Source organism: Pelodiscus sinensis, chromosome 2 (genome assembly GCF_049634645.1).
Source record: "Pelodiscus sinensis isolate JC-2024 chromosome 2, ASM4963464v1, whole genome shotgun sequence".
Lineage (NCBI taxonomy): Eukaryota > Metazoa > Chordata > Testudines > Trionychidae > Pelodiscus > Pelodiscus sinensis.
In genome coordinates, this window is record NC_134712.1 from 223,295,738 (window position 1) to 223,320,039 (window position 24,302).

Here is a 24,302-nt window from a genome sequence, read left to right on the forward strand (position 1 = left end):
GGAATGAATAATCCATTATTAAACATTTATTTCCCATGTAGGTACTCAGACTAGACCAATCAAGTCATCCCTCTTTACTAAATTAAATAGATTGAGCTCCTTTTAATCATTCTCCTGGCTCTTCCCAGAACCACTTCCAATTTGTCAGTATCCTTTTTGTACTGTGAACACCAGAACCACACATAGGATTCCAGCAGCAGTCACACCAGTCATCTGATCCTACTTGGGACGCAAAACCAGGGAGACTAAGAATTGTATCAGCCCTTTGGCCACTGGGAGCTAATGTTCAGCTGAATATCCACCATGATATCTAGATCTTTTTCAGAGTCATTGCTTTTTCAGAGTCTTTGTTCTTAGATGTAAGACTATTTTTAATCTATGGGTTATCTGGAACTCTATCAGTGATGATTTTATGTTTTCTTCCAGGCCATTAATAAAAATGTTAAGTAGCATAGGCCCAAGAAGCAATCCCTGTGGGACTCCCACTCTACTAGAAACATACTCATTCAATTATGATTCCTCATTTAGTATTACCTTTTTAAACCTATCAGTCAGCTTTCAAGCCATTTAATGTATGCCATATTAATCTTTATAATCCAAACATCCTTCAGTACTAAGTCAAATACCCTACAGAATTCTATTACATCAGCACTATTACCATTTATCAACCAAACTTGTAATCTCATAAAAAAAAAGACAGGATCTATTTTCCATAAATCTATGTTTATTTTCATTAATTATATTACTCTCCTTTCAGACTATTATACAAATATTGGATCAGCCACACCATTATCTTGCTCTGAATCAATGTCAGACTGACAGGCCTATCATTACCCAGTCATCTCCTTTATCCTTTTAAAATATTGGCACATGAGCTTTCTTGCAGTCTTCTGGAACTTCCCTGGTGTTCCATGTCTTATTGAAATTTACAGTCCTTATAGTATAAACCATTGCTTGGAGAAAAGGGATGTCTTTAAATAACGAACAGACTATCAGATGTGAGGGAGTCTAAAAATCTTCATCTTTTAGATTAGAACTGCAAAAAATTGTTTCATACACAAAACAAGAGTTCTGATTTTTGCTTTTTCTAGAATTTCCAAACGCGAAACAACAAAATGTAAAAATACAGTTGGCTGGTTTTGTTTGACCAAAAATGCTTACAGTTTCACATTCCATAAAGAAAAAAATTCTCTAGAACTGACCTTTGTAGATATATTGCTGCAAGAAGAATAACCCATCTCAACTGAGCTTTTATTTGGCTTTACTGGGCCTTTGGAAGTTTTAACAAGACAAGGCAGAAAGAAGGTCTATTCTACTGACCCCCTTGCCTCCTCCAGTCATGCCAGCATGTTTTTAACAAAGTTTGCAAGAGAAAAATAAAATATTATGGATCTCTGATTCACTTGATGGTAGAAGAGCAATTCAAAACCACTCATTTCTGTAGTGGTTTCATACCATTAAAACAATGTGGATCAAATAATGGATACTAAAATAAAAAACATGTTATATTTTTAAACAAAATTGCATTATGGAAGGTAACCAACTAAAATGAAGAGCATAGTGTGTCACGGAAATAAAAGGGGACTGTGTCTATGAATAATGCATGATAAATTATATGCAGCGCAAGGGAGTAGAGGTGGAGATTTGCAATTAGCTGATTTACTTTTAATCTCAGGCCCACCACCCATATGGACTCTTTTAGTCAAGCAGCAAAGAGATAACAGAGGAAAAGGAAATGCAGAAGAGAGGATGATGCAGAAATCATTGAGCAGCACTGATGGTGCCCTTTCCTGTACAAACTATTGAATAAATTAGTATGCAAATAAATTTAGGACAACTGTGGAAGCCCACAGGCTAGATTACATCTGACATTAAAATAATCTAACATTTTTGGATCAATAGCAGAGGGTGAAATCAGGAGAGAAGAGAAGACAAAGCTGTGCTAGTCATGTCACTCTTGGGACATACTACTGCTTAGTAGCAGAAATAGCCAATACAATTAAATCCTTAAAGCATACAGTCAAATGGGAATTACACAATATAAATAAACAACAAAAACTATGTAATTAGAACTTTTTTCCCAACTGTTCTAAAGGCTCTTAAATTCACTGTGTCTTCATCATCTAAGTCCGACTTTAGAACACTTTCTGAAAAACCCACACACTAACTGATGATTCATAAATAAAAAAGTATGTTTTTCTGTTAAAAAAAATTACCCTCACTTAACCAGGGATAGCAACAACACAGCCACCATTAGCAATGCACATTTCAGGCTTAATTATGCAAGCCTTAAACTTTAGGGGTGAGTTCTCTCTCACACAAGTAGTTCCACTGACTTTAAATGGGACTCATGTTGAGTAAGGACCATTCTCATGAAATGGTTTGCAAAGTCAGGCTCTTAATAGGCAACAGCTTGTTCTTTTTACTTGGGAAGATCACTAACAGCTGTAGTTTTCAGAGTTTGCTTCTCCATAGCCATCATTATTTAATACCTATCATACACGTCAGAAGTCTTCAACGGTATTCCTATTTCTGCTTGTCCCAGAAATTTCATTTTTTGTCATGAGGTTCCATATTACTGCCCTACAAAAAGTAGATTTACCATTCAATTCTACTGGGGTGAAATCCATTCTTCAAAACAATCAATATGAAATGCTCTAGTCCAGTCCTTTCAGCAGACCACAAATCCCTATTGTCTCTAATGGATTATCCATAGATGGCCTTAGCTATAAGCTAAGAATTTTATGATCTCCTATTTGTTTTTAATCAGCTTCCATGAAACTTGTGAAGAATTAATATATTCCAATCATTGATAATTAAAATATCCACTAAAGATTCTGCTGCTTCACTATTATTTATTCTTTTGCCCTCATTTGACCATTTTAAATCAATTTTCAGTGAAAACTACTGGTTCTTTGATTTCCTATACAAACAGCTTTAATTACTTCATGGTAACCAAACCTGTGCCAGTCATTCCTGGAAGAACATGATATTTAGTAATTGTCTCTCACAGCATTTGGAGGCTTTTTTTTTTTTTCAAGTGATGCTTGTCTTGTTTCTGCTCCCTACCACACAACCACAACTGCAGAGCAACTGAGTCATTGAGGCTAATTTGAGTCTCTGAAGGAAAAAATCTGAAAACAGTTTTTTTCCAAATCAAATCCCTTAAAGCAATAATTATCTGGTTACCCCATCACAGAAAAGATACTGCTCAAAATAGTCATTGGTTTCACAAAAGCACCAGACCAGAACACTGACTGACTTGCCTAGAATTTTTAATTTATCTTTTTTCAGCAGATGAATTCCTTCCTACTGCTCAGTATTTTGGAGTTTATTTGCAATGTAGGCCATGATGATGATATTTTAATCCAATTTGTTTATCTCTATAAAATATGCCTAGACCAACATTTTATTTGCCTCATAAAACATGTATTGTAAATAATTTTGGAGGAATCATAAACAACTGCAAGAATGTTAAAATGCTTTAGGAGCAATTATCAGGCACTCATGTTTATCAGTTTAGAAGGGTAAATTCTCAGCATAAAGTAGCTATAATCTGCCATAAAACTATAGTACATTTGACCTTTTATCACCTAAGAAAAAAGCAACACAGTCACATGCTGTCACAAAAACTCTCATATGGACACAAGCTTCCTTGCAAGGCCAGCTCAGAGAATAAAACAGAGTATGATACAGGCATGACAGAATAATCCTGTTCAAGATTGTCAGTCAAAAAAAAAAATCAATGTAATCTTTGGTTTCTTTGGCCATTAGTCTCCTAAATAGCAACTGTCATTTTTCATAACTATTTTACTATTTTAAATTGGTTTTAAACTGGCTCTAGAAGGGTAAGCTCTGCCTCCCAATTAACACCAGTTGCAGGTTCAGGGCTTATATCAGGGCTGATATAGAGGAAGAAAGGGAAAGGGGGAATGCAAGTAGTCAAGAAGACTAACCAATAAGCCTAGGTATATTGGTTAATGATATGCTTGACTACTCGTTTACATCCCTACTAGTTAACCATCTCTTAGGGAGGTGAATTAATTACTGCAAAAGGGGAGCCACTCCCATTGCTGAGGTGAGTGTTTACATTGAAATACTACAGTGGCACAACTACTGCAGCTGTAGCATTTTCAGGGTAGACACAGCCTTAGGCAGATCTATTGTTACCATCACCAGCCCCCTAACAGACACACCTAATGGGGGTGGAATTGCCTCTCAAAAAAATTCTACAAGAGGACTGAGCAGTCTTAAGGTAGGAAAATCTAGTAACAGTTACCTACTCTGGGCACTTTCCCCTCCTCCCTGATGAAGGGGAACAGCCATCAATGTTCCTATATGAATCAGGAGCAAGGGGAGCTCCCACACCTCACCTAATGGGCAACTAGGAAATGAAAGGCTTGGGCACTTCCAGATGTAGGGTGGTCTGTCTCTTTTCTGTATGGTTTTATGAGAAGCAATCCCATTTCAGACACATCCCATTTTCATGGAACAACCAAACCCTTGCCTTGCTTTAAGTTAGGATAAGAGAAAGCTGTATACCAAATTTGGCAGTCCTAGCTCTTACTGTGTAGGAGGAGTTCTTGAACAAACAGAGTGAGACAGACACATGGACAAACTCTCTCAAAATACAGTAGATATGCACCATATTTCCAAGTCTGGTCTGGTTGTGAAGTAGGCAGTAAAATGCCCCATATTCCATTATTAGACAATAGCATGGCTCAGGCTCAATAAAATAATTTAGAAATGAACCAAATGCAGCTTGAAGTGAAAATGTTCAATGAACAACATGTGGCTATTTTTAAATGCTGTTTTATGGGTGACAAAGTAAACGAGTCAAACAATTCTGATCGCAAACAGCAATTAATTTTTTTTATATCCATTTATTTGAACACTGGCAAACATCCACCTTGCACTTCAGTAGGGGTTTTTTTTCCCTCCCAGTAATTATTCTAAATGATTTTTGTTAAAATATAACAGCTACTAAATGAGAGTCTTCTCTTTGAAGAAAGACTAATGATTCAAGATGCTCATTTGCTGTTATTCAAATTACCTTATTTATAATGTGAGGGGGTTTTGTAGCACTATAATAACTGGTTCAGTCAAGGAATGCATTCAGAATAGTTGCTGGCACAAGAGGTGATGTCACAGTTACTTTTAAACTACCTAATAATGGAGTCAGTGCACTGTTCTGGCGATAACTGCATAATTGACACTACTGCACTAACTACAAGTTGGTGAGTGCTAAAAACTAACTGTTGCCTTTGTAAGTTTAAGGAGACTGTTAAAGAAAACAGATTTCTCCCCCCTCCCCAGGTTAATGTAGCTTTTGTCTCAAGCACTCTGAATAGTTGCCTTTAAATATATTGCATGTGATGATGGAGGAGGAGCATAGGCACAAAATTCTGTCAGCAGCCCACAAATTGTGTAGCAGGTGGTTCTTCTATCACACCAACAGCCTACTGACACAGTGTTTGCTCTTAGGCATTAACTCAGACTTTAGGTTTATTTAAAAATATAAATAAATAAGGTAATACAATCCAAATGTTTACATTTATGTTCTAGCAATATTCTTTATGGGTTTCTTTTGTTTGCTTTAATTAAGTAACTTGCAGTTAAAGTTGGCAGTTTCACACACTGCAGTACATTTGGCACCTCTTTATTATGCCTTTTGATGTTTTAACTTTGCTTTTAGCAGACTTAAGTAACATTACAACCACAAAGCTAGAAACACTCCACTTAGGCAAGATGCAAAGAGCCCTCAAATGTTTTACTGCAGAATTGCTCCCCAGCAGTTGAGATTTAACATAATTCAGCTGCTCTTAACTTATATCTTGTTCTTAAATAGTCAGTCACAACTCTGAAAGTTCAGCAGGATAGCTTCACTAGGAATACTTAGAGCAGCCTGTCTCAACTAGAAAGGTGGAGGGAAGTGACATGAAGGGTCATGAATTATTAAAACTCTGATATCAATATAAAATATTACAAAAAATTCTAGGGGAAATCTAAGCCTGGCCAATGGGATATGTACTTTTATTTTATATATTAGTCGATATCTATTGCAAAGTATACTGAACATGACACACTTTCAAGCCCTTTGTTTTGTGTGGTTTGCTGGAGTTGCACAAGTGCTTCTGGTTAGAAATAACTTTGCTTCTAGGGAATTATCTTCTTTTCTACACATTAAAATGGACATATCTTGATTAATGAAATTATATTCCATTTGAAGACTTGGCACTACACTGATACTGGAGAAATATTTCTTGGCAAATGAAGTTACACCCTCCATTTTTGGTTTAATCTGTCAATGTCAGTAAACATACAAGGCAAGCATGTAATCTTTGGTCTGCAAGACAACACTTCCAATGCTATTGCTGGCAGTAGACTAAAGTGTGAATTGTGAACCTTGAAAATGAAGTCTCTATCAAGCATTGCCAACTTCCTGATGATCTAATGTTCATACAGCTAATTCTTAAAAAGGAAATAGATATGGCTTCCACCCTAGGCTCTCAAATATTGTACCATAATAACTCTCTAATCTTCGCACAATAGCTAGCTGTTATCCACCTGAATATCTTCTGAATTTCTTTTATCCATCATGAATTCCTATTGTTGTGTATGAATTGTAGCTCAGATAACAACATCTTGGGATGAACGGTACAATGGCAACAAAGCCTCTTGTTCTTTCCAACATCAAGCAACTTCCTTTAATAAATGTTTTTCCCCGAGCTTTCAATTTTCTTGATGGGTAAAATAATTCCCCTCTAACTGAAGTCTTTTCTAGGACACCCATGTCTGAAAGAAGGAATGATAGATTTTTCACATCTTGTTCTTGCAGGCAGATAGTAGGTTCTTTGAAATGCCAATAAAGATTAAAGAGATGAAGAGAATTACCTCATTTTAAAAGACTGGAAATGACTGAAGTGAAAATTATAAACAGTTATAGCAAACAAGGTGATAAAGAGGAGCACACAAACTGGGTTAGGATAGAGAGAGTTCTCTGCTCTATCCTACCTGTATAGGCAGTGAACAGCACTACACGGATTAGTAAAAATAAATCTGTTACCACAGGCAATTTATCAAAGCGCAAAGTTAGATTAATTCCTGTACCAATAGAGTTTAGCATATGGACAGAGCAGGTGGCAGCCTGAATTCAGCCTGGCATAATTGGGGGTTGGTTCAGCCTCCAGTATTGGTTTGGACAGTCATAATGTTTGACCTAATTAACGTGTCAGCTGCTATGGTCCCTATTGCTCTTGTAGAAGCAGGGGAATAGTTAGGGCGGAAGAATACCTTGGCCAGGCCTCAGCACATTCTCTATGCCAGAGGCTTCTGTGAGGAAAGCAGAAAGTTAGCATAGCTGGCTCTACCTCTGCTGGAGAGCTATCTCTACCAGAAGTTTATCCCAAGAGAGTCATAGAACCTTTCTGTGAAGTAGATGGCACATGAGCATAGGGAAAGCTTCCCTCCTGAACTTTGTCTTCTCTTGTGGGTTCCAGATAAAGAGCTATGGTCCTGATCCTCCACACGTGGCTGAGACTCCACTGAAGTTCAGTATCACCAACCCTAAGCGTATAAAAGGCCTCAAATCAAGATTCGAAAAGCCACTGTTTTTCACCTTGTGTAACAATTTGGAGAATCAATGTATAGCTCATGAATTCTGTTTGCTATTAGGGACTCTCAGTGTCAGACTGGAAACTCCATTTTGAATCTGGGCTTGTTTACATTCTCTCTTGTCACCATAGTGAGAGAAAACACACAGGAGAAATTCTTGTGCCTCGCACAGAGCTGTAACTAGGTATTTTTACACCTGGGGCTAAATATTAATTATACACCCCCCCTCTCCTTAGGTTAGCACCCATGGTGCTCTTTACTTTTGCAGCTTATTATTTGTACTTTTTGCGTCTTTGCACCCCTGATTATGATGTGCCTGGAGTGAGCATCCTGCTCTTGTTATGGCCCTGACAGGGCCAACTATGAGTCAATAAACACTAATGATCATCATTTCAAATGTTGTACAGTTGAACAAAGATGGCTACAACCAATGTTCCCTTTGATCTTTTCCATTCATGTGTGGATTTTTTCCCATCCGCATGAAGAATAAATTTTTACATTCACCAAAGCATGTATAAAATAATGTGCATCAATAAAAACACAAAACTTAGCTGTGGGTAGCATTTGAATTTCTCCTGAACTACCGCACAAGCACACAGTTTACAGGGAACATTGGCTACAATCCTGTGCAAACAAGTTTTTCAAGTACAGAAATAATAACTGGCCAGTGGTTCACTTTAGAGGGAAATTGTGATCCCTTGATAAAATATATCAGGAGATATGCCTCTCTCATAGAGCTGGAAGGAACCTTGAGAGGTCATTGAGTCGAGTCCGCTGCCCTCATGGCAAGACCAAGTACCATCCCTGACAGATTTGCCCCAGATGGCCCCCTCAGGAATTGAACTCACAACACTAGATTTAGCAGGCCAATGCTCAAGCCACTGAGCTATCCTTCCCTGCTAAGGCTGACTCACTTCACAAAAGGAACTGGAAATTATAAAAAAATAGTCTCTCTCTGATCATTTTAGAGAAGGAGAGGGAGAAGGCCAGAAACTCAACATTCTGAAGAAGCAGCCTTGTGCAGGAGAGAAGGAAGCATTTTCTGCAGCATTCTCCCGCTCCCTACATTCCAAGTTGTCTGTGCTGTTTCTACACATTCCTCCTTCCTACTGCCCATTCAGTTTAATTTCTCACCCCTCAACTATATTTTTTCCCCATGCTTGGCATTCACATATTGCCTATTGGGTCCACCATCTTCCTTCTGCCCAACCTGGCTTCAGCCCTGCTATAATCAATAAGAGACCACAGACATTTTTTCTGGGTGAAACCTCATTTTCATCTGCAAAATTTAGTGACATGGATTATTCAGGTTGCTGAGACCAGCCTGTGGCTTCATGTTCAGTGAGGAGAAAGGGAAATGGCAGCCATTATGATTAAGAACAAAATTTCATGAGACTAAGGCAGAAGTAAAAATATCATGAAAAAACCTTAAAACTAAATGAGACTCAGAATAAAATTAGGATGTGATAGGTTGGAATATATCCCTATCAAGCTGCAACTTTCAGTTGGGGTTACAATTTAAGAATATAACTTGCATTTTAAGTATGTACAGGCAGTCCCCAGGTTACGTACAAGATAGGGACTGTAGGTTTGTTCTTAAGTTGAATTTGTATGTAAGTCGGAACTGGTACATATTTTGGGGGGGGGGGGGGCTGAAGTTAGGTGGAAAAGACCCTGATTCTCATACAACTTCCTTATTTTAAGAAAAACACATACTGTTTTGATATGAAGGTTTTTTTGGTTGATATTTTAATTAAAAATTGATCATAAGTTTCAGTGTTTCATGCTATATCCAAATCTTCCTTTTGGGGTACCTGAAAGATCCCAGTTATTCATTTAATAGTCAGAATCTTTGTTTTTTATAACTAAAAAAAATTTATTCAATGCATATTACTGTTTCAAATAGAATTGGCTACAGATGGTTCAGTGAAATGGGTATTAAGTGTAATCAATAGACATTGGAGAGCACAGTGAAATATTGATACAATCAAAGCTGTTGTTGTAGTCTGCTGAGCAGAAAATGGAAATCCCTTCCTGTGAAGTATGTGTGTGTGAATTTATCCACAGGATTAATTTTAAAGAAAAATTCTGCGTTGGGAACAGGAGTTTAGCCACAGGTGGGTCCTCATTGTCCACTCACCCACTTTGCAACTAGACCCATCCCCTCGGGGCTTACCCTGCTCCACTCCAGCCAGGGTGTGGGGTTGGGGCTTATCCTCTTTTCCCTTCTGTCCTGCTCCTCCCCATTCTTGCCCACCTACACCACTGGGTAATTTTTCAGCTTCACCTCTGCCAGGCTGGAAGGGACTTGTTAATTTCCCCCGTTTGTAACTAGGGATCCGATGTAAGTCGGAATGATGTAACCCGGGGACTGCCTGTAACTACCTATCCAGATATGAAAAAGGCATCTTACTCTAATGTACCTGAAGAGTTTAAAACACAAGAGTAATCAGCTTTGATTGTCTTCCACTCAGAAGTCGTCCAGCCACTGAACAATGGCTCTGGCCTAGGGAAGAGCAAGGCAGAAGGAAACTTGTCAAATGACAGTGTACAAAACCTTATTTAAGGGCTGGATCTATTCCAATCTCCCCCTCTCAATAGCTGCCATCACCTGCCAAGGAAGACTGTAGAAAACAGAGGAAAAAACCTGCTTCACACATTGACCGGGCCTAAATACTCACAAGAAGGGGTGAGTACACACTCAGGTGAGAGATGTATACGTTTGCCGTTTTCATGTAAGAGTTACAAATGTTCAGGCTTTGAAAATAAAATTGCTGTGATATTAGAAATACCCATGCTGAGCCTAATTTTTCCAGCTACATAGTCCCCCAGGAAATAAACCATAAACCAGAGCACCATGGAGACGTGGAACTCTCCATGAGAGTGAATAATTGACTAGGGAAGCTTGGGAGGTCTTATCGTTGACTGCAGGGCCTACAGATGTTGAATTGCTGAATTCCAAATAAGACCACAAGAGGACATACTGGTTTAGGCCAAAGGTCCATCTAGCCCAATATCCTATCCTCTGACAGTACCAATTCCAGGCGCTTCTGAGGGAATGAACAGAACAGGTAATCATCATGTGATCCATCCTGTCACCCATTCCCAACTTCATGAAGGTTGTCAGACTAGAGGTCTGCACACACGATTGTCCTTTCAAGGCTCAAGAGCTAGAAAGAATGAAAGGATGTCACCCACTCCAGCTGGCTTGGAAGCATATAAAGTGTTGCCAACCTTTTTTTTTGAGGGGGAGGGAGGAGAAATGCGGGGAGTTAGTGTCAGAAGACAGGATTTTAGCTGGGACTGTAGCCAGTCTGGGGATGAGATGAGAAGCTTCAACCCTCTTTCAAATTTGAGAACTCTGTGTGGCTGCTGGCTCCACTTGCACTGTGTCTTCAGTTTGCACTGTTATAACTAGAGCATAATCTACACTAAGAAATTAATTCAACCCAGCAATGTCGGTTGGGGTGTGAAAAATCTACATCTATAGATTTAACCATCCTAATCCGCTGATGTAGACAGAAGAATTGTTTTGTTAACCTAACTCTGTAAACTTACCTAGCACTTCTTGTGGAGGTGGATTACACAGGTCGATGGAAGTACCCCTTCCTTCAGCATAGGTAATGTCTACACTCAAGTACTAATGCAGCTGTGCCGCTGTAGCATTTCTCATGTAGGAAAGCCCTAGGTATTGTATGTAGTGTTGCAGTATTTACAGGGCATGGTCTCTTTTTAGATTCCTGCAATACTAGAAAAGAACATTGTTGTGTTTCTGTCTGGAAAGCAAAGCAGTTGCTTTGTTCTTAAATGTTACAAATTTGAAAAGTACATTACAGGAAAGCAGTTTTTAAAAACTTGTGGTGTGCTTGTAGGTGTTCATTTATCAAGAAAAGGTGCAAAAAACGGAAACAGTGATGATGGTGGAAGTGGTCACAGCAAAACAAGATACCAGGAAATGAAATGCAGTATCTGACAAAGAAACCACAATTTTCAATGTTTCTGCGGTGCTGAACAGTGTTCTTTTGACTTCCATTTAGTTTTTTAAAATGGCAGCATGAGCACAACTTTGTGCATACAGTTAGTTGCCTGTGTATTTTCTCAGATTCTTATACAAATGTTTTACTAAACAACTTCTTGTCTAATATTGTAGTATCTCTGTTGCTATATTCCAAAACTGCTTCTGAATATCTCTTAAAACAAATCTGTTCTAAACTATTAACTATCTTACTACAGGAAAACGAAGTAAAGTTTTCTTCTGTGTACATGCAAAATTACAATTCAGTGTAATTTGATAGTTCACATAGAAACAAAGCTACATGTAACATTTACAAATCCTACACAGCCGATTTTAAATTGTGTGTAGTGGCATTTGCAAAGGACAATGGAAACAGAGCCGCAGGGAGAAAATACTCTGTGAACAAAAAGTCTATTCGGGAGTGGAGAAAGGAAGAAGCAGAGTCATTCTTGTCTTCCCTTCAGTAAAAAAAACTGTATTACATGCGGACGAGTACAGGGGAAGGGGCGGGGTATGTAAAACTTCGCATAACCCACGGGTTTTATTCTTTAAAGTACGGTACATCAGTGTAGAGTATTAACACTTTGCTTTTCTTCTTCTGAGAGGAAAGGCATGGGGGAAAAGAGCAGCGATAGTCTTTACTCAGTACATTGGATTTACACTTTTCTTCCTACCACATATATTCACTTAATACAGCCAATAATGCAAAGACCATGACAGTGCTGCTCTGATTTAAAATTTTATTGTGCTTAGAGTGAAATTTAGCAAAGCTTGAAACCTAAGTGGTAGAGTAGAGGGGTTGACAATAAGTCTTTAAAGAGCCTGATTCATCTCCATTAAAATCAAATAACACTTGTAGCCATAAATATTCAGCAACCTGCTTCTCCTTCTAGCTCCTCCTTTACTTCTCTTTTGTACTGCAGACCTGGCTAAGTCCTTCTTGCCCCCAGTCAGTAGTCTGTAATTACATACAAAATTTGGGCCCCACATTCAGTACTGCCAACCTCAGTAAATCAGAATTTGTGAATCAGACCACCCAAAAGACAAGACTTTGTAGTTATACAGTGTTTTTTTATTTGCCTTTGATTTAACTCTCCCAGACCATTGCCCCTCAGTCAACTTTCCCTCAAATTTATTGGGTAGGGTAATATTTGGCCTTTGTTGCAAGTGTTCCAATCCCTGTCCCCACCTCTCTTCACACAATCCCCTCCCTTCAGCTGTCCCCATCAGTTCAGGCTTCAGCCTCATTTCTGCTCCTCCTGCAGTTTTTACTCCCCTTTTCTAGGCTGGGGAGAGGTAAGGGTGAAAAAGGGTGGTGTCCCCTTCTCTTCGTCTTTTGCTCCTTCCCAGGTTGGGTATTGCAGGAAGAGAGGGGGAGGAGCAGATGAAGAGCCAAGAGCTGTCAAGAGCTGCTCCTTCCACCTCCTCCTCCCCACCTCTGAGAATGTGTTTTTATTTTCACTCTATAATTTGTCAAGTTACAAGAAAACCCCAAATATTTAGCTTTTACAAAGTCTCCTGATTGGAAGGGGAGAGGTGGTCTGATTTTTTTGACCATTATTTTATGCTATCTACTTTCTTATTATCTACTATCTTATTCTGCTAGTACATTTAAACCAAACTATTCAATTTAAGTTTTTACTTTAGTTAGTGCAAGAAAATCTGAAAGTGAACCTAACAGGGCACTGGAATGTTTAGTTTGCATACACTGCATGGGACTGCATATGGTGCATTTGTTTAAAGCACCTACTCCATTTTATTTGTTGTTTTTTAAAAAGCAATACTGAATGCTTAAGGGCCTTCGGTGAGGAACCAGAAAGCCTTTGACAAGGTCTATTGCCACAGGTTCTTAAGTAAAGAGTCATGTAATAAGAGGGAAGGTCCTCTCATGGATCAGTAACTGGTTAAAATACAGGAAACATAAGGTAGGAATAAACGGTCAGCTTTCATAGTGGAGTGGGTAAATAGCAGGTATATGTACTGTGACCCATGCGTTCAACATATTTCCTTCAATGATATGGAGAAAGGTGTAGACAATGAGTTCCCAAAGAGAGCTAAAAGACTAAGTTAATCAATAGGCAGCAGGCTTAAAACTAACATCAGGAAATACCTGTTCACACAATGCATAGTCAACTTGTGGAATGTATCGCCAGGGGATGTTGTGAACATTAAAAGTATAAATTAGTTCAAAAAAGCATTAGGTAAGTCCATGGGTGACAGGTCCATCCATGGCTATTAGCCAAGCCGGTGAGGAATTTAATCCCAATACTCTGGGTGTCCCTAAACCTCTGACTACTACGAGCTGGGATTGGATAACAGGGCATAGATCATTCAGTAAATTGTCCTGTTATGTTGCCTCTGAAGCACCTGGCACCAGTCTCTATTAGAAGAAGGCAAGAGTGAAATTATGTGCCGGAACATACCAGTATGCTGGGATCTTGGGCCAGGTGGGTGGGCAGCAGCTCTGGTTCCCAAGAATGGGCCAGAACCTCAGTGGAAAGGGCAGGGTTATAGGATCAGACTCCCTCCAGCCAGTTCTTCATGGCTGCTGCAGCCATCAGGAACCCCCGGCTCTTTTAAATTCCTGAGGACCCAGGCAGTGATGTTTAATTGCTGCCATGGCAGCACTTTTGGCCATGTACAAGCCAGTACTGGGGACTGCTTCTTACCGGTACATTGTATCACTCCACTTAAACCTCTGAAAACAGAACACTGGGCTAGATGGACCATTGGTATTACCCAGTACAGCCATTCTTATGATCTTAAATAGTTAACAAATAAGTTGGGCTGAAAACCAACGCTAAGAAAAAATGACAAGAATCAATACACAATAAGAAACACCAACAACACTTTCTGTGGCTAACATGGAAGAGGTCCAATATGTCACATTATTCTTACTGTGCTGCCAGGATATAAGTAGAACCAAAGGAAAAAACATTAAATCCAGAGTAACAGAAGTCAGATATACCCTTGGCAATTCTAAAGCTGATATGGAGAAACAGAAATCTTCCCTTCCAAACTAAACTTTGACTTTATAGTGGTATTAACTTCTCAATCTCATATGGTTCAGAAACTTGGAGACTTAAAACCTTACTATCAAAACTTCAAGATCTAATGAAGTGTTGCCTTAGCCAAATCCTCAGTATCAGATGGCCCAACACACACACACACACACACACATACACATACACACACACACACACACACACACACACACACACACGAGGAGGAAGACATAATAGAAATCAGTAGGACACGAAATTACAGAAAAACAAACATTGATATGGTTAGAGCATAGATGGAGGAAAAACCCAAATATAACAAGACAGGCATTGAACTGGAATCCTAGGGCAAGAAGTAAAGAACGGGCCAAGAGTAACATGGAAATGCACAATAAAAATAGAACCAAAAGCTATCAAAAAGATGCAAGAATCTTATACTGGAGCAAGAGACTGGCAAAGAAAAGAGTGGTGAAGACTACGTTCTGCATAGAAGAGAGAGGCATAAGAGATCTGTATGTACTAAATGTTTTTATTCAACTTTTCATTTAAGGTTTAGAGCCTATTTTAATTAACATAACCTTTTTCCCTTTGGAAAATACAAACTAGAATCTATCGTATTACATGGAGGTCTCTTCCTTGACTTTGAGATCAGGAGATGGGTTTAATCCATATGAGAAAAACTCAAAGGAATAAAGAGCAGAAATTATAACTACAGATGCAATGACAGGTGGATATAATAGCATAAGTATGTTCACTGTAAGAAGGGTCCTACCAAACTCACGGTCATGAAAACACATCACAAACCATAAAGTCTGGTCTCCTTGCATGAAAACTGGTCTGTTGTGTGCTTTTACTCTATACTACATAGATTTCATGGGGGAGACCAATGTTTCTCAAACTGGGGGTCCTGAACCAAAAGGGTCAGGGTTCATAAGATTATTTGGTGGGTCATGTATTTCCATCCTTACTTCTGCATGGTCTTCAGAGTGGAGTTGGATGGCTGAAGAGCAGCGGCTATTGGCTGGGCGCCTAGCTCTAAAGGCAGCACATGCCCCACCATAAGAAGTGCAGAAGTAAAGATGGCAATAACATATCATGACATCCACCTTCTGTGCTATGGCTAGAAGCAGCTCCCCCTTCAGAGCTAGGCTCGCAGACGGCAGCCACTGCTCTTCAACTGCCCAGTGCCAGCACCACCAGTAGCTCAGAAGTAAGGGTAGCAGTTAGGGATGCTAAAAATAGTTTAATATGGTAACCGTGTAGCCACTAAAAATCTTACCGGTAACAAAATTACACATGCTGCTGAAGCCTCCCCCAAGTGGGACCGCCAGCCCCTTTCAGCCCAGCCCAGGGCAGGACTTTGCTGCACTGTTGCAGGTAAGTCGCCTCACCAGGAGCCAGCTGAGTGTAGCAAATACCATTTACCAATAACCATTTAACTGATAAGCTCATGCTTATTTGGCTACAATCTAACATCCCGAGTAGCAGTACTGCAATCCCCCCCTCCTTACAATGACTTTGCAACCCTCCCTAAATCTTTTTTTTTGGGGGGGAGGGGGAGAGGGGAGGGTCAGGACGCCTAAAATCACAACACTGTAAAATTTCAGATTTAAATAGGTGAAATCATGAAAATTACTATTTTTAAAAATCCCATGACACTGAATTTGAGAAAAATTGAAATAATTTGCTAGGGCTCTAACCGTAAATTATAATTAAGTTTTCATTTTGTTGGAATCCTCTGTCACGCCAGACAAAATACATACAAGTGATATGCATCTGGCTCCTTTTACCTTGCCATTTCAGTGCACTATAAAGGTAAGTCACCTCAGGACCCATATGTAAATCTGAAATGGAACGCATTCTCAATCTAGGGACTGCCGATAATGAAAGGCAAGACAATATCTAAATAACTGGTACAGGAGAAGAACAAAACAATGGTGAACATTTCTCTGTTTAAAATGTTTTCTTTACACTGACAGCATAATTGTACTTATGTGAAGAACAGGCATTGCAGCTAATTCAGAGTACTGGTTAGAGAAGTCCTATTTAGCAATATGGCTGAAAGGGTTGTTTATATCTTTGCACTCTTCTGTTTACATGCTATCTTATATTTAACACATTTCTACTAAATATTTATATTTCACCACAAATAAAGCTAAAATTTCCACTGGAATATTTAGTAATTACATTATTTTTTGTTCCAATCAGGTCTGAACTAGTTGGCTTTAAATATTGAGATTAATGGTACAGAACTAAATATAGATGTAAAGTTTATCTACCCTGAGAACGACCTTGTTAACAGAGCAGGATCATGTATAAAAAAACTAGTCCTGGATATCCAAGTCTACATGGTTGTGTGGAAATACCAGAATTACCACTATTCATCAGACTGAATAAATACAGTAATATTTTCTTCCTTATGACATAGTGCCAAGACATGGACTTGTAACCAATATCATGTGAAAGAACTTCTAAACTTCTATATCAGGCATCATAGCATACCTAAGGAAGTTGCTCAAGCATGGAAAATGTGTGTTTTAAAGAGGCAAAGTAAATGCTTCTATAAAACTTCCTTTCTACTATTACACAACTAAAGATTATTATAAACCAAAAATAAAGCCTTAAGAAATCTGAATGCATTTTTCTCAGTTTTAAAATTCACAGTTTTGCTTATCACTAGTGTGTACAAGCTAGTGGTTTTTATAAAAAGTTTCCAGTCAGTTTCATTTTCAGGTGTATGCACTACTCGGTACTGTGGTGTTTGGACTGAAAAGCCTGCTGGGGAAGTGTTGAGAGTTTTATTGACAGTTTAAATTTATTGAAAATATTTCCATTAGTATAAAACATATTGCAATAAAATTTTTACATTTTTTTTAGAACTAAGCTACTTGAAAATGGCCCTAGCCTGTTTCCTGTCAAATACTTTCATCATTTAGTTGGTTCTAGGGTTGTCAAGCGATTAAAAATGTGTATTACAATTAATCGCATGCCACTTCCCTGTGAAACGCCAGGCAGCATTTCAACAAGGCAGCACTGCATGGAGCCTGGGATCATCTGGAGTTCCAAGGTGACCCTGGGCTCCATGCGGCGCTGCCCCTTGGAAGCGCCATGGTGGTGTTTACAAAGCGCAGTGCAAGCCAGAGCCCGGGGTCAGCTGGAGTCCCCAGCTGACCCTAAGCTCCATGCAGCACTGCCCCTTTAAGGCGCTGGAGCAGCACTTCAAAGAGGCAGTGAAGCATTAATGCCTGCTATTAATGCATTAATTTTTTTAACACATTAATCCTGTCCTGCATTAATCGCAGGTATTAACGCAGGTCAATTGACAGCCCTACTTGGTTTCCTTACAAGTGTTCAATAAGATCCTTCCTTTCCTGTCCCATTTAGCCATGCTACATGACACCACAAAGAATCTCTCGAGATTCACTGGTTGCAGGTCTTGCTTGGCTTTATTTGCATTTCGTGATGCACTGCACAGTGAGCAAGACAACATGTCAGAGCTCTCATTTTCCAAGGCTCTAGCTTCCCTTGACAATGGGCAATATCTTTGACTATAGTTTCATTAACTTATTTAATGTGCTGAAGACATAGAAGAAAAAAAGCTTAGCACCTTTTCTAAGGCTTTCATGGGAATTGAAGGCATTCAGCACCCAAGAGGATTGGTCATTAATGATATAAAATATTTGGCTATTCTAATAGTCAATGCAATTTGCATCGACTATTCGATTAGTCGATAAAGAGGGCTCCACGCGACATTGCTACTTTGAGATGCTCCATGCAGCCCAGGCCAGCTAGGAGCTGCATGTAGCATTTCAAAGCCACAGCGCCATGTGGAACCTGGGGTCTGGCCCCAGGCTCCACATGGCGCTGTTGCTTTGAAGCACCCACCACCACTCCCTTCGCTGCCTCTTTCTGATAGAGTTAGCATGGTGGAGGGAAGCAACCAGTTGACTAGTCTGTCGACTATCCAATAAGCATTTGCTTCTTGGATAGTCAACTAGTCGTTCACATCTCTAGTGGTCATTAGATTGGAGTACCATATTTACAAGGAGACAATATTTCCCCTCAGTCTCCACCATTCTTTACCTCTCACTCAAACTCAGAACATATCTTAGAGTAAAGGAAACACTGAAACACAGCCTAGATTTTATTTTAAAACTGTAAGTACTGCTACATCCTTTTCTCCTCCCCCTCCCCCCCACCCTCTGCCTTACTACACACACTTAATACAAATTTGGTATGAAATTGATGGTATACAATCAGTACATTATGATTTAATGTTTACCTGCCAAAACTCTTCTTCATGTTTAATTTCTTGAAAATCAAGTGCATATTTAATGCTTATATTAATAAAGGCTGTTTCATATTTCACAGGATCTACTAAACTAAGGTAATGCTAAACTGAGTGGTTAGTCCATTATTTCCTTTAATAAAATACATATAATATGAAAAAAATCACACCCTCACTTTAACTTTAGCATGATCAAACTGAAGCAGTAAAAATAAAGAATTTCTCAACAATTTTTAGGTCACAGAGGTGTCTTGCACTAGAGGGAAGGAGAAGCCTAACCAACTACAAAAACTCCATTAAATACTGTCAAAGCTGCTGTGGCACATTTTTACATCTACTCAGGCACAGGATACAAAATAACCTCACTAACATTGAAGTCAGATAAGTAACTTAATATGGTGGTTTTTCAGTGCTGTGTTTGCATATCAACATGTTTTAATGGTAACTAACCAATGAGAATCAACCTCTAAGAAAACAAATTCTAGTGTAAATGTAAAACACATTAAAAATCAATGATTTAAATAAAGGTTTCCCGCATTATTTAAATAATTAAAATCTTATTTAAATTGCTTTGATTGAAAATTAAAAAAAAAAAAAAAAAATCAATCCTCCCTGGAGAAAGCCTTGAGACAGACAAAAAATAATTTAGCAAGAGACAGAGGACCCAAAAGAGTCTGTCCACAAAAACCTGACTTCAGTCACAGAAATGTTTACTTTTGGAAAGATTTGAGTTTGAAATGCTGAAGATACATTTAAGATTCATTTAGAAATAGAGCAAGGACAGGATAAGGCAGACAGGTCAATGTGAAAATTGGTTGCATAAAGACGTTAGTACAGAGCAATAAGCAGCTCCTGGCTCAGATGTAGTTGGTTCACCGGGTTTAGCTCTGGAAGGCTGCCAGATTCTTTATTTACCTGCAAGTAAATATGTATAATACCCACTCACTGCTCCCACTGGCCACAATTCATTGTTTCCAGCCAATGGGAATTGCGGAAAGTGGTGGCCTGGCTTGTGCCACTGTCTGCAGCTCCCATTGGCTGGGAACAGCAAACTGCAGTGGGCTCATAAGTTACCATTCATGATTACACACTGCCCACTGCAGCACTGGCTCCTGAGGAGCCACCTCCCTCACTCATGTAAACGTGTGTCACTGAAATTTTCAGCGGTTACACATTTACCTGAATAAACTCATTTTAACATCCCTACCAGAAAGAAGGGGTTAAAGCTGCCTAGCGAGCTAGAGGTGAAAGATACCTCATCTCAGACTTCGGAAGGAACTTCAGATTCTTAAATCATAGGTCAAGTTTGGTAGCTTTCAAAACCTCACATTGTTACCTGTCAAACCTGCGGAAAAAGTGTTTATAAAATAAACATGTCGAGTCATCATCCAAGACTGCTATAACATGAAATAAATGGCAGAATGTTAAACAGAGCAGGAGACATACAGTTCTCCTACAGGAGTTCAATCACAAATTTAATTAATGCATTTTTAATAAGAGTCATCAGCATGGACACACATCCTCTGGAATGGTGGCTGAAGCATGAAGTGGCTTACAAATGTTCATATCTGGCATGTAAATATCTTGCAATGCCAGCTACAAACGTGCCATGCATACTCCTGTTCTCACTTGCTGGAGACATTGTAAATAAGAAGTGGGCAGCAATATCTCCCACAAATGTAAACAAACTTATATGTCTTAGAGATTGGCTGAACAAGAAGTGGGAATAAGTGGACATGTCAGTTATAAAGTTTTGCATTGTTTTGGTTTTGAGTGTAGTTCTTATGGAATAAAAAAAATACACATGTAAGTTGCACTTTCACAATAAACGGACTGAACTACAGTAGTTGTATGAAGTTATTTATTTGGGCAGAAGATTTCATGGATAAAAATCACATGGACAAATGGGAGCTGTCCATGTTCAACCAAAGGTGAAGTCAATCTCTCAAGTACTTCTTCAAAGCATCACTTCAATCTTGTTTGTGTTCATCAGGATCCAGATGTTCTTCATCCAAGAACTAACATTAGTTGCACCAAAGGTGTGAGATACATAATTGAGTGTTTGCATACTGTTAGCAGCTCAACCTGATGCATCTATTTCTTTCCCCCAGTGGTCTTGTAGATATCGAAAGAGGTAGGATTGTGTGGATCCCCATGAGACTGTAAAGAAGAGGGTTTGGAGAGAGGAAGAATTTCTCTTCACCACTCTGAGAACTGGAGCCATTGTACTGCTGTGCCATCTACACCTTTGATGTAGCTCACTACAAGCCAGATTAATGTACTGAGTCAAGCATATATTGGTGAAAAACACAATCTGAGTTGCACTCTGTGATGTAATGTCAGTACCTTGCTGGTCGCTATGCTTGGGCTGTGGGTGACCACTACTGGCTGGTGTCTGGAGCATTGCCCAGCAGGTGGGCTGCCTAAGACCCAACCGGTCTGACCGGTTGAGGGCAGTGAGGTAACTAGGAAGTGAGTGTTGGGGGAAGGGGCAGTCTGGAGCTGGAATCAGTCTAAGGAGGGGGCTGGAATCTAGGGGCCCACAGACCCCATCTCAAGGGGTCTGAGGCATTCTGGCCCAGACTCCTGTAGACACATCACGTCTATGCTGTGCTGTATCCAGGAGAAGCAATAAACCCTCTCTATTCTACTGGCTGGCGGAGTCTGTTCTTGCTGCTACAGGGATGTAGGATCGGAGGAACCCCAACACGTCGTCACACACTCCAACAGTTTATAACCCCAAAGTTTCTATACCGCTTGTGGATTTATCCAAATACACACATGCACATACCCCAGAACAAGGAATCTTGTACAACAGTATAACATGTTTGGAAGGAATACACAAGATCATCTGCAAAAGTAACCCTACACCGTTTCCAATTCAGCTTCCTTGCAAGAAACCAAATGAAATGAAGTATTCATGGGAAAAATCATATTTTTATTGCAAATCTGTCAGTCTATGGACTACAAATTAAAGCACGATTTACAGGAAAACTTGAATTGAAAAAAAAAGTCAGTATAAACCTGCATTTTTCTGACGTTTTCGTGTGTGTGTGTGTGTGTGTGTGTGTGTGTGTGTGTGTGTGTGTGTGTGTGTGTGTGTAAAGAAAACTTGTCCTGCGGGATGACAGAGTGACATCACGTCACTCTGCATCCTGCAACACCTCTCGCTCAGCCACCCGGCCTCCTCCCTTCCCAGTGCTGGGGGCCACGCAGTTTTTCTGATGCTGAAGGGGGGACGAGGCAGATGCCATGCAGCCTCCCTGGTCATTACGGTGCTTCAGGGACAGAGCAGCAGCCATGCAGACTCCCCAGTGCTCCCTGGTGCTGGGAGTTGGGGTGGGAGCCACCACCCTCCCTTCCCGGGAGAATAGAAGGGTCGGGAGCTAGAGGGGTTGGGAAGAGCTGGGCCCAGCATGGCAAGGCCTCAGACCTCCTCTCCAGCAGCTGCATGGGGGAGGAGGCAAAGAGGAGGGCAGAGGGGAAAGGCCATGGCAGCCTTGGAGTCTCCCCAGTGGCCAGAAGCAGGGGGGCGGAAGAGCCAGGGCCAGGGTGTCCTCAGTATCACACCCTCCCTGGAAGTCAGAGGGAGAAAACTGGGCCAGCCTCAGCCCAGCCCAAGCCCCTGGCCAGGCAAGCTGGGGCTAGCCTGGCCTCAGGGACGAGGGGTGGCGGAGAGAGCCAGGGCTGCCATACCTCATCCTGGCCCTCCCCAGCAGCCGTAGGGAGCCAGGGCTGCCTACCCCCCAGAGAGGGGTGTTGATGAACATAGCAAGCAGGGGGCACTACCCCCTAGTATTAATATATTATCTAAATCCAGGAAATTGAACAAGTCTTCAGTGTGAACAAAAACTGAGTACATTGAGCAGAAAGCCTTAATGTAATATTCTAGGCAATCTAGTACACATTACTTATTTCCCATTTTCTAATGCTTGAATGTCGTGTAACCCAGAGATTAGATTAGAAGCACCACTAAGGCTGTCATTGCACACAAAAGTAAAAACATCAAAAGCAGTTTAAGTGTGTGTTAGATACCATAAAGAGATTACATGGTGTCCATCTCTGACCACACACAGTAACAGCTTTATTTCACTTAAGCGTCACATTCTTTCCATTAGGCTGCAAATGGAACAAGTGGTAGCTCTGGATTCATTGCTATATTAAAGAGTATACTACTCTGATCAAAAGATCACCTTTTATAATTTTAAAATTTACCCATTCTCTTCAGCTAAAAGCTTAAGAGCAGAAAATTAAAATTACAGGCAGTCCCTGGGTTACGTACAAGATAGGGACTGTAGGTTTGTTCTTAAGTTGAATTTGTATGTAAGTCGGAAATGGTACATATTGTAGGGAAAACTCTAGCCAAACATTTCTCCAGAGCTCAGTTTTATTCTCCCACACCTCACTTCCCTCAGTCCTTTATTCTCAAGCTGAGGTGTCTGCTGAGAAAAGCTGCTCCGCGTCTCCCTGGTCTGTTGGGGGGGGAGGGGCACTAGCTTCGCGTCTCCCTGGTCTGCTGGGGGGAAGCAGCTAGTGCGGGGTTGCCTCACCCCGTTTGTAAGTAGGGATCCGATGTAAGTCGGATCCATGTAACCCGGGGACTGCCTGTATAATCCATTCTTTTACATATCTCAACAAAATATACAGTAAATTGAAGTAGTAATATCACTCCCAGAGAGAATGGATTTTATTATCTACAAGAAATGGAAAGGGAGATGGAACTAACACAACAGCAGGAATACAAGCACATAAATTACCAAAACAGACGAAAAGCCCATTAAGCTAGGTATCCAACCATTACTGTACACAATACTTCAGAAAAAAAAAAAGTGTGAAGCTCCTAGAGTGCCCCTAAATGTAGAGTTTCTTTGTCAACACAGCTGATCATATTCCCTAAAGCATGAAAACAACTTTTAAGTTTATCCTTGGCAATATAGGAGACTAATTTTATGCATGAACATTACCAGTACCACCAAACATTTCTATAGTGTTTTTCATCATTTCATTTTACAGATAAAGAAATGGAGACACAGAGGTTAAGAAGTGGAACTGGGAATAAAACACATCAACTCACAATCCTGCATTAAACCACTGGACTATATTATAGTCCAATCTTTGTGAGTCTTGTTAGTCTTATGCTTTCAATATCCTGTAACAGAAGTTCTACCGAGGGTAAATAACATTCTACTCTCAGTTTCATCACCATATACAGTATCACTTTTCTGCTGTAGTTATTCATGCGTGGGGCGTTTCTCGAATGTGTCTTTTGAGGGCAATACAATGGAAACAAAAATGTAGCCTAGAAATTGCACGTACATGAAGGTTTCATTTCACTTTGAAGATGGAGTACATGTGCAAATAAGAACTGGGTACACATCACCTC

General features: G+C 39.9%; 1 protein-coding gene and 1 long non-coding RNA gene across 2 annotated transcripts in view; one reads left to right on the forward strand and one right to left on the reverse strand.

Annotated features, from left to right (window-relative positions):
* PIP4K2A (phosphatidylinositol-5-phosphate 4-kinase type 2 alpha) overlaps window positions 1-24,302 on the reverse strand; it is a 208,592-nt gene that overhangs the window by 167,777 nt on the left and 16,513 nt on the right. The gene's annotated exons all lie outside the window — the stretch shown is intronic.
* LOC112545201 (uncharacterized) lies at window positions 5,191-11,708 on the forward strand. Its single transcript, XR_003088669.2, has 3 exons — window positions 5,191-5,237; window positions 10,089-10,319; window positions 11,487-11,708. It is a non-coding gene; the product is annotated as an uncharacterized LOC112545201 (long non-coding RNA).